The sequence below is a fragment of the Octopus bimaculoides genome, chromosome 9, assembly GCF_046866305.1.
Source record: "Octopus bimaculoides isolate indiv1 chromosome 9, ASM4686630v1, whole genome shotgun sequence".
NCBI lineage: Eukaryota > Metazoa > Mollusca > Cephalopoda > Octopoda > Octopodidae > Octopus > Octopus bimaculoides.
This window is the reverse complement of record NC_142936.1, coordinates 76,309,432-76,321,931: the sequence shown is the minus strand read 5'-3', so window position 1 is coordinate 76,321,931 and position 12,500 is coordinate 76,309,432. Positions and strand designations below refer to the sequence as shown.

The following is a 12,500-nucleotide window of genomic DNA, read 5'->3' as shown; positions in this document are numbered from 1 at the left end:
TGGGATTTTGCAGAGGGTCAAAATAGGTAACACAAACAGGACAGTGAAAACAAACAAGAAGGGCTGCTAAGCCCAAACGAGGTTGTGTTGGCGAACGCGTAAATCAAGCTAGGACAAGAGACAAACAAGAACAAGTCTTCCTTGTTTCAGCTACAACGGAGAGAAAGAAAGATGGTCGATGGTCACGCGGGAGCCATGTGAGCAAGGGAAGAGGAGTGAGGGAAAGAGAGTGACAGAGTAATAGGATAGAATAGTGGAAGAAGAGGAGGTAAAAGAATAAGAGAGAGAAAAAGAGAGAAAAACGAAAGAGTAAAAAGATCGTACAGAGTGCGCATCACAATTATTAAGATAAAACTTACTTGGAAGAGGATACGTGGCGTCCAATATATATATATATATATATATATATATATATATATATATATATATATATAGAGAGAGAGAGAGAGAGAGAGAGAGGAGAGAGAGAGAGAGAGAGAGAGAGAGAGAGAGAGAGAGAAAGAGAGAGAGAGAGAGAGAGAGAGAGAGAGAGAAAAGAGGAGGCCGCAAGAATTTTGGAAAAAAGATTTTTTGTTTAGTCATTATTATTATTAGGGATTTCGTTCGTTTTTGGGACTTGTTAAATAAAACATTTTTGTGAATGTAAAAACAGGCTGTTAATTTATATAAAGCAGAAGTTCTTTTCCTTTGTTTAGAAGAGAACATTGATTTTGCTTTTTTGTTTTGGGGGTGAAGTTCCAGGACAATGGAGATAGATAGGTAGATAGATAGACAGGTAGATGAATAGATAGATAGATAGACAGACAGATAGACGGACAGAAAGAGAGGTAGAGAGAGAGGGAGGGAGGAACCCCCTTCAATTTTGACTTCCATTCATTCATCTATTTATTAAGTTATTTACCATTCTACAGAAATGAGGATGGTGACGTCTCCAAGAAGTCAGTTCTAGGATGGGGTGCGGTCCTCGCTGAGAGTATTTTTGTTTGTTTCACTTTTCTTGCGTATTTTCCTTTTGTTCTTTTTCTTAAGATGCCAGAGGGAAGAAAAAGGTTCTATGAAAATTTAAATATGTATAATATATATGTTATATATATATATATATTATATATATATATTTACTTTTCTACTTTAGGCACAAGGCCCGAAATTTTGGGGGAGAGGCCCAGTCGATTAGAGCGACCCCAGTACGCAATTGGTACATAATTTACCAACCCCGAAAGAATGAAAGGCAAAGTCAACCTCGGCGGAATTTGAACACAAAAAATTGCGACAGGCGAAGTACCGCTAAGCATTTTGTCCAGCGTGCTAACGATTCTGCCAGCTCGTCGCCTTAAATAATAATAATGATAATAATAATAATAATAATGATAATATAATAATAATAATAATAATAATAATAACAAAATGCAAAAATTGTTGTCAATGTATAGAATGCACTACACTAAGGCAGATATAGAACGACTTTACCTGCGAAGGAAAGAGGGTGGCCGTCGACCTTTACAACTGGAATTAACAATGAAGATTGCCACAATTGGCCTAGACACCTATGTGAAAAACCCTGAGGACTGGATGTTAAAACTTGTCTCAAAGGATGAAAACAAGAAAGCATCACTCTCAGTAACAAAGCAGGCAAAGGAATATCTAAGTGAATTCCAAATACAACAAATTCCAGAATTAGATGTACTGGAAACAAACACAGAAAAAAGCTAAGCGTATGAAAACCCGTCCTAAAACTACTGCCTTAGATATTCTTACTGATGAATGGCAAAAAAACCCCCTCTCAATGGCAAATACACAAAGAGAACTAATAATGCCGATGTTGATAAAGCACTTACCCATCAATGGTTAGTGTCTTCTGGCTTAAAATCAGAAACAGAAGGGTTTATCATAGCAGCCCAAGATCAATGCCTACCTACAAAGAACTACCAGGCCAACATATTAAAGAACGGCAGATGCCCAACATGTCGTGTATGTCAACAACAAAATGAAACCATTGTCTCCATGCGCAGTCTTCTTTTGCCTACAGAGTATCTCAATAGGCATGATAGAGCAGCACAGTATATTCACTGGGTAATTTGCAAAAACCTGAACCTGCCCCATAATAAAAACTGGTGGGAACACAAACCACATCCAGTGCTTGAAAATGATCACATCTCACTCCTCTGGAACTTCACCATTCAAACTGACAGAAAGATAGATACGAATAGGCCAAACATTATATTGAAAGACTTCAGACAAAAATCATGCTTCCACATTGATATGACTGTCCCAATCGACATAAATGTATCTGTCAAGACCTACCAAAAACTGAGCAAGTATAAAGATCTTGAAATAGAAATTGGCAAAATGTGGAACCCCCAGACTAAAGCAATACCTGTTGTCATAGGTGCCCTGGGGATGATAGCAGAAAGTACTGATTCCTACCTAACTCAGATACCAGGAAACCCCAAAATGGCAGAAATTCAAAAGTTAGTGCTCGTGGGAACTGCCCATATCCTACGTAAAAATACTATGTAATTTCAAATTTTAAAACAAACTTATAATTTTCTTACGTTTTCTTAAACATTCTCTAGAACAATACTATGTACAAAACCAAATATATGACACCCTAGGCATAACACCAACATAAACTTCTAACTTGTTGTCTCTTCAGGTCTCTGGGTGAGACTTGGAGTCAACTTGTACAAATGCAAAGCAAAATTAAAACATATAATAAAAATAAAAATGAAAATAATAATAATAATAATAATAATAATAATAATAATAATAATAATAATAATAATAATAATAATAATAATAACCTGTTTCCAGAACCTGTTTCCAGAAGAGCAGAAGGGATGCTGCAAGGGCTCATACGGCTGTAAAGATCAATTATTGATCAATAAAGCCATAACTGAAGACAGCAGCAGAAAGAAGAAAGGCCTCAGTATGGCCTGGGTGGACTACCAAAAGGCTTTCGACAGTGTTCCCCACACGTGGATTCTGGAAACACTAGCCATAAACAAGGTGGCACCAATTATCATAAAATACATAGAGCACTCAATGAATAAATGGCAGACAGTGCTACAGCTCCAAACAAAAGAGGGACTTATGAAAACGAAAGCCATCCCCATTAGAAGAGGAATATTCCAGGGAGACACGCTCTCTCCACTCCTGTTCTGCTTGGCACTCACACCTTTAACAGAATTGCTAAATTGAACTGGATGCGGTTACAAATGCTACGGAAAAACAGTCAGCCACCTTCTATATATGGATGACCTAAAATTATATGCAAAAAACGACAAAGAGCTAGAAATACTACTACAGACAGTACACGGCTTTACCAAGGAAATAGATATGAAATTCGGATTAGAAAAATGTGCCAAAGCAACCCTGAAAAGAGGAAAATTAGTTAAAAGTAGCAATATAACACTAGATAAAGCCAATGAAATAAGAGAACTAGACGAAAGCCAACCATATAAGTATTTAGGAGTCAATGAACTAGATAGGATACAACATACACAAATGAAAGGAAAAATAAAGAAAGAGTACTATAGACGAGTTAGATCAATACTAAAAACAGAGCTCAATACTAAAAACAAGATAATGGGTATCAACACTTTAGCTGTCCCAGTTATAAGCTACAGCTACAACATCCTTAACTGGACACTAAACGAACTATGTAAAATAGACAGGAAAACAAGAAAAATAATGACAAGATATAGGATGCACCACCCAAAATCTGACATAGAAAAGCTATATATACAACGCACAGAAGGTGGCAGTGGTCTTATACAGCTAGAAAACTATTATAAAATAACCACCATAGGACTGCAAAAATACCTACTCCAGAAGCAAGGGAAACTAATACAAATAGCCACAAAACACGAGCAAAACAAAAAACTGTTTTCAGTATTTAAGGAAGCTGACAAATACAAACAAGAAATCAATCTACCTAACAAATACGAAGAAGAAGAAGAAGAAGAAGAAGAAGAAGAAGAAGAAGAAGAAGAAGAAGAAGAAGAAGAAGAAGAAGAAGAAGAAGAAGAAGAAGAAGAAGAAGAAGAAGAAACAACAAAAGCTATAAAACAAATGAAATCCAAACTAAAACTAGAACAGCAACGGACCATGATAAAACGATGGCAAGAAAAGCCCCTACATGGTAAATACTGGGCTAAACTAAATGCGAAAGAAATAGACAGAGAAAAATCCCAGCAATGGCTGAGAAGCTCAGGACTCAAAGCAGAGACTGAAGGATTTTTAATTGCCGCACAAGACCAGAGCCTCCCCACCAGAAATTACCAAAAACACATAATGAAAAAAAATATAACAAGTAACTGTAGAATATGTGGAGATGGAGAAGAAACAATAAATCATATTATCTCTGGCTGCCCAGTCCTGGCTAAGAAGGAATATATTCACAGACACGACAGAGCTGGGACCTATATACACTGGAAGCTATGCCAACACTATGGAATAACAACAGAAAAAGGATGGTATAAACACACGCCAGAAAAGGTCACAGAAAACGAGAAAGCAACCATACTCTGGGATATGCCAATACACACAGATAGAGAAATTAAGGCAAATAGACCAGATATAGTTGTCAAAGATCATGAAGAAAAAAAATGCTTTCTAATTGATGTATCAATACCAGCAGATGACAACGTTTCTCTAAAAGAAATGGAAAAACTTTCAAAATACAAAGACCTGGAAAAAGAGATAAGACCTGGAAAAAGAGATAACTCGAATGTGGAATCTAAAAACAGAAACAATTCCTATCATAGTAGGTGCCTTAGGTATAATAAAAAAATATTCAGACAAATACATAACAAAAACACCAGGACTTACAAATATATATAACATACAGAAAATTGCACTACTGGGTACTGCACACATTCTACGCAAAACACTTTCAATACAGTAAACATAAGAGCACCACAGCAAACCACAGCGCATACCCAAGGTGCACAGAGCTGCGCTCGGTAGTGAAGTGAAAGCACGTTATAAAAATAAAACTATTGAACAATAATAATAATAATATACTCCAGCCAATTTTTACCGTCCAATGAACCATACACGGAATTACACTTCGGAAGAATCCGATGAGTGACTTGCAGCAAATTGTAGTCACTGACGTTAAATAACGATCGAAGTGGTTAACCGTTAACTGGAACTTAACTGCGAGCAAATACTGTATCCACCTGGATAATGTATATCTCCAAACTCACTTTTATACAGGGTGACCCAAAAGTAGACTTACAGTTGTTACGTAGGCGCTCTAAATTTCTTTTAAAACATTTTATTACATTCAAATTTCTACCTTACAATTAATTAATTTAGCATAGAATAACGGTTTCATATTTTTTTAAATAATTAAGATCTAAACTGAATGCGAAACTGAATGCGAAAGAGATAGTTGAAGTATAAGCCTACTTTTGGGCCACCATATATATATACATACATTCATATATATATATATATATATATATATATATATATATATATATATATATATATATATATATATATATATACACACATATATATAAAGGTATGTGTGTGTCAATGTGTATGTGTGCATGAGTGAATATTTCGTGTGCGCGTATATATATATATATATATATATATATACACACACACACACACACATATATATATGAAGGCATGTGTATATGTGTGTGACTGTATGTGCTTGAGTGGATATTCGTTTGTGTGTGCATATATATATATATATATATATATATATATATACGCACTCACATATATATATATAAAGGTATGTGTATGTGTGTGTGTCTGTGTATGTGCATGAGTGGATGTTCGTGTATGTATATATACATATATATATATATATATATATATATATATATATGTATATAAATATACTGCTTTACATAGAGATTGCTAACATAAACAATACTCACAAACAGACTAGAGTTGTAGTGCTCAAATTGAGCTAAATTTCCTCTATAATTCGAATGGAGGAAAAGTATGCGGAAAGTATTGTTTTCCGCTTACTTTGCATCCATTCGAATTATATATATATATATATATATATATATATATATATATATATATATATATATATATATATGTATATATGTGTATGTATGTATGTGTATGTATGTATGTATGTATGTATGTATGTATGTATATAGGCAGGTAGGTAGGTAGGTAGGGTGATACTTATATATTTTCAGACGTGTATAACTAATTGACTGGTATGTACGATAAATGTTAGATACTGACCTGTTACGCTTTGTCTCTGTCGTGGCTTATAACAAATAAACGAATATTCTTAAAAGTTTAAAATTCAACGTGTCTCTCCTCTTTATCTCTTTTCTGTATTCATCAAACGAAGAGCCAACTTAAACTTCCCTCCTGGTATGATATGGTTATTAAAGTTGAGGTGAAATGTTGATAAGTATCAGATAGCTGTACATATCCTGCATTCCTCTCTTTAAGTACAACTTCCCAGACTCTCTTTATAGCAACTCTCCCACTAGCATTTAACGTAAACAAACCATATGCAAATAGAGCCTACATCAGCACGATTTTCTCTTTTTTTTTACAGTGTTAGCTAATATATAATGTCCGTAGTACAAAAGAAAAAAGGCAATAAAAAGAAGCAAACAAAAACAAAAAATCCATCACAAAGAACATAAATAAATGCAATCAAAAATAATCAATCTGCAACAATAATAATATTAATAACAATAGTAAGTATGATAATAAAAATAAAGCCTCGTAATAAACAGTTTCCCCTTAATACAATTCATAATAGATAACAATAGCTGCAAAACAAAGATACCAATAATCGTAATGATAATAATAGTAATAATAATAATAATAATAATAATGATAATAATAATAACAATAATAATAATAATAAATTTGTTTTATTGGCCACAAGGGCTAATATCAATTAAAAAGATGCAAGGACAAAGACAGGACGAAGGTTACAAAAGGTTTTGTCCGAAAAGGTAGGAACGTTCGTCTAAACAGAATAATAATAATGATTTCTTTTATTGGCTACGAGGGTCCAAGACACGGATTGCAATATCGAAGGACGAGTTACAGCACACAAATCTATTAAAGGCCTGAAATTTTGGGAGTGGGGGGGGGGGTCTAGTCGATTACATCGACTTCAGTATTTCACTGGTACTTAATTTATCGACCCCGAAAAGATGATAGGCAAAGTCGACCCCGGAGAAACTTAAACTCAGAAAGTAAAGACGGACGAAATGCCGCTAAGCATTTTATCCGGCGTGCTAACGATTCTCCCAGCTCGCCAATAATAATGATGATAATAATAATAATAATAATAATAATAATAATAATAATAATAATAATAATAATAATAATGATAATAATAATAATGATAATAATAATAATAATAATAATAATAATAGTAATAATAATGATGATAATAATAATAATAATAATAATAATAATAATAATAATAATAATAATAATGATAATAATAATAATGATAATAATAATAATGATAATAATAATAATAAAGGCAATGATAATGCTGGTAGTGGTTGTGGTACAGCCTCATAATAATGATGGAACGTCCTCCACCTTATCTCTCCCTCCCAGTCGAAGCATAGATGCAAGAATCCAAAGTAATTAGGCTTCTTTTGTTGGCAGCGAGCGTTACCAATATTGATGACATTAAAGAATAGAGCGATGTGTCATCGTAATAGATTCCATCAGTGTTAAAGGCTGATGTTTGTAATTAGGGCTTATGCGGAGCGTGTCGTAAACGGTATCTAGGGATGAAATGTTTTATAGACATGTCAGAAAAGTTCGTGACTGACAGACGTATTTAGGTTCGTATGTAGATTTATAAATATGGATTCATGTATGCTTGCACACGCACGCACACACACACATGCACGCATGCACGCATACACGCACGCACGCACGCACACACAAACACGCACGCACACACGCACACACGCACTTAAAATACACATGCACGAATACATATACATTGGAATACTTACACATACACATATGCATATATATTTATATAAATATACACACATGCATTCATACATACATACATACATACACACACACACACACACACACACACACACACACACACACACACACACACACACACACACACACACACACACATATATATATATATATATAGATGACTGTATAGGAGCCACCTCCCTCTCCCGCGAACAGCTCTGCCTTTTCATCTCCTTCCTCTCTAACTTCCACCCCGCTCTTGACTTTACTTCCACCATCTCTGACACCTCTGTCAACTTCCTCGACATTTCTCTTTCCATCAACCCCGCCTCCTACTCTCTCACTACCGCCGCCTTCTTCAAACCCACTGACTCCCACCTCTACCTCAACTTCTCCTCCTCCCATCCATTCCACACCAAACGACCCATCCCCTACTCCCAGTTCCTCCGCCTCCGACGTTTGTGCAGCCTGGACCAGGATTTCGAGACCCAGTCCCAGTATCTTGCTCGTCTGTTCATGCATCGAGGATACCCCTCCCACCTTGTCCAATCCGCCCTCGCCCGCGCTCGTCGAATCGACCGCACCACCGCCCTCTCTCCTCCCCCACACCAATCCCCTAACCGTACCCCCTTCCCACTCCGTTTCCACCCTGCCACCCTACCCCTTCGTCGGAGGATCCTACGGGCCTTCCGTCGCCTCCAGCTCGATCCCACTACCCACCCCATTTTCCCCAACCCACCCTTATCCGCTTTCAAACGCGCCCGCAACCTACGCGATCTACTGGTCCGCAGTACCTTCTCCTCTTCCTACCCACTCCCACCCGGCTCCTTCCCGTGCTCCAGATCCCGCTGTCACACCTGCCCCTTCATCACCAACACTACCTCTGTCACCGGATCGAACCTACAAACACTTCACATTCCACACAGTTTCACCTGCACCTCCTCCAACCTTATTTACTGCATCAAATGTACCCTATGCAACCAACTCTACGTGGGGCAGACGGGCCGCCGGCTGGCCGACCGTTTCACCGAACACCTAAGGGACGTTCGGCTAGGTTCGGACTCCCCTGTCGGCCGTCACTTCCAACTGCCCAACCACTCTCCCTCTAACATCTCCGTTTTTGGCATCGCCCTGCACCATGGGTCCACTCCCTCGCGACTCCACTTGGAGCAACGCTACATTTTCAACCTTAATTCTTCTTTCCCCTTCGGACTCAACACAGCCTTCTCTTCCTTATGACTCTCCCCTTTACGTCCCTGCAACACTTTACATATTTTTTTTTTAACCCCCCCCCTCGTCCCCCTTACATTATATCCATTATTCTCTTGTTATTACACTTACTTTTTTCTACTTTTTATCTCACCACTACCTACACGCACACATACCCACACACCTTACATATATACCGCCCACATACATATACGGCCCACATACATGACAAACATACATACGCGCCCTCACACACACATAGCCGAACGCACATATATACACACACACACCCATATATACGCGCACGCCTACATACACAGCCGCATACACATGCACACACATACACACAGGAGTGCACACACAAAATAACACACATACCTGGCACACATACGCACGCACACACATAAACACACACATACACACCCCTCACATACATAAAACCACACACACACACACACACACACACACATACACGACACACATACACATATACACACATGCACAGATACACATATACACACATGCACACACACCTCTCACATACACAATACTCACTCATATACATAACACATACGCACGCACGAAAACATACACAATATACACATACACGCACGCACAAAAAATATACACACACGCGCACACGGAAACACATACAGACATACATAAACACACACACACCCGTACCTAACACTCACAATCCCACACACACACGCACATCCACACATATACACACACACGCACATACCCACATACACACACACTTCTCACCAACACTACACACTCACACAGACACGCATACAATCATACACACATGGGCATAAACAACACACGCATATACAATAGCAAACGCACGCACACACACGTACACAGCAACGCACATACACACAACATACACATACACACAAACACACACGCACGCACAGAAAACATACACATACACACACGCGCACATACAAAATACACACACACACGTACACGTACCTAACACCGACAACCCCACACAAACACGAACACACACACACCCAAATAACCACCTGTTGACCTTCTACCTACACTGTCTACAGCGTCCACTAACCAGTCCTGCTACTAATTTCTTCCACTACGTCATACACACACACACACACACACAAACACACTAACAGATAAACCACCAAACCATGCACACACACACACACACACACACACATACATACGCACACACACGTTCTGTTATCACACACACACTCGCAGACTTTCGCACGCGCACCGATATTCATCTCCCTTTTTCACTCTCCTATCTTAGAAAGAACTTTTCCCCCACCACCTCCTCTTCCGGTCTTTTCATCATGTAACCTCGTGGGCATCGGTACCATTTTCCTCTTTCTCCGTTCTTCCATTCTCCGAACTTTCCATCTTTCCGACGAAGGGCTACGCCCGAAACGTCATACACTCTCTCTTTCCTTTCCTGAGCGTCCAATAATACTATCCATATCACGTCCTCACTTTGTTGTTTTTTTGTTTTTTTGTTATTGTTTTTTTTAACTATATATATATATATATATATATATATATATATATATATATATATATATATATATATATATATATATAAAGGTTATGAAGGGTATTGGAGTCAACCAAACCATAAAGATACTGGTAATACCGAGTAAGTGCTGTATACCGACTAGTTTTGCCCCTGTCGTTGTAGCAACCTGAGTGGGGAATATAACATAGGTCGTGCATTAGCGTGTGTATGTATAAAGAAAGAAAAGGGTAAAGAGAGACCAATGGCAAAGTTAGAATTATATTTTATGGATAAAGTCTTACAGCTGTTTCAGGGAAAATCCAGCCATTGTCTCTTTATCTTTTTCTTTCTTTACACACACACACACACACACACACACACACACACACACACACACACACACACAAACACACACACACACACACACACACACACACACACACACACACACACACACACACACACATATATATATATTGTTGTATTTGGGGATGGTCATGTTGCCAGTTTATCCAATAAAAACACACGCACTATATATTTGGTGTTAAGTTGCTTCAGCTTTATTTTACATTAACGTATTTCGGCCAGAGTTCTTTCGTCACACTTCTGTGACATCATCAATGGTTCTACCAACGTATACTGTATTCCGCACAGACAGAAAAGTCAGAAGTCATAGTGGAGGTGTGATGTACATCCTTGAAGATGTTACAGCATTGACACTGCTGTCGCATTCGAATCCTATTTGCGACACACTCATAGTACATCTAAAGCAACTTGACGTGGTATCATGCACATTATACCGCCCATCCGATGCCACAAACTACGATGGCAAGTTTGAGGAATGTCTTACAAAGATAAAAGAAATATTCATAAACTTAGATCAATTCCTTAATGTACTTCTGCTGGCTGACTTCCCCAACATTAGACGGCCCGAATGTGTCATAACCTCGGGGCTGACAGGAAAAGATTGCAATCAGGCAGAATCTTTAGTAGCATCTCACGAAAATGATGTTTATGGAGCAGACCATACTTTCCCTAACCAGAAATAACAACACCCTGCATCTTTGCTTCACACACAATATGGACCTTATCCACAACATAGAAATATCACCGTCAACTCAGTCAGACCACATGATAGAACTGTCAATATATGGTCCAAAGCTAATTAAAGAATCATACAACAAAGCTGGATTGTGTGTGCGGAGAGGTATGTGCGTTCATCTGGGTGTGTGAGTGTGTGTGCGTGCGTGCGTGTGTATGCGTGCGTATGAGTGCGTGTGCATGTGTGCGTGTATGTGCGTTTGTGTATGTGCGTGTGGGTATGCATGTGTGTGTGTGTGTGTGTGTGTGTGTGTGTGTGTACGTGTATATGCGTGTGTGTATGTGTGTGTTGTGTAAACACGGGATTTTTTCGGCTAGGCTGCCAGCATTTCAAAAATGAAAGTTTGGTGAAAATTTTATAGTTTGGCACAATAATATACTTGCCCAAACTGAATCGCGGGAGTTATTTCATTTTTTCCCCTGAAAAATGTTTTCAAAAATGTTTTTAAAAAGGTTTAAAGTTTGATCCTTTTCCTCCAGTCATGACAGGATTTGGAAGCTGTCATTTTGTGCGCGACTGCACATTTTGTCGTCAATATCCTGAAAATAGCACGTGTTGTCAATATTTGTAAATAACACGTGTTATGTCTCCAATAATTTTCTTTCACAACCACCTCAATGCTCAATGACGAAAACAAACAAACATTTAAGCATTCAATATACATTTAATGCAAATGCGATAAACAACATGTTACATGCGATAAACATT

General features: G+C 38.0%; 3 protein-coding genes across 5 annotated transcripts in view; all 3 read right to left on the bottom strand.

The window, feature by feature from the left end:
- The window catches only part of LOC128248736 (uncharacterized), a 13,743-nt gene extending 7,383 nt beyond the window's left edge, over positions 1-6,360 (bottom strand). The window contains exon 1 of the mRNA XM_089357819.1: positions 6,232-6,360. The gene's annotated coding sequence lies outside the window, so the exon portion shown is untranslated. The remainder of the gene's footprint in view (positions 1-6,231) is intronic.
- Positions 1-12,500, bottom strand: part of LOC128248737 (uncharacterized) — a 93,146-nt gene that overhangs the window by 75,189 nt on the left and 5,457 nt on the right. The window lies entirely within an intron of this gene.
- Positions 1-12,500, bottom strand: part of LOC106872517 (uncharacterized) — a 42,230-nt gene that overhangs the window by 24,286 nt on the left and 5,444 nt on the right. Inside the window, exon 1 of one of the 2 annotated variants that reach the window (XM_052970787.2) lies at positions 6,232-6,360. The exons of the other annotated variant lie outside the window; for it this stretch is intronic. The gene's annotated coding sequence lies outside the window, so the exon portion shown is untranslated. Of the gene's footprint in view, positions 1-6,231; positions 6,361-12,500 lie in introns of those variants that run through there. 2 annotated transcript variants of the gene reach the window in all.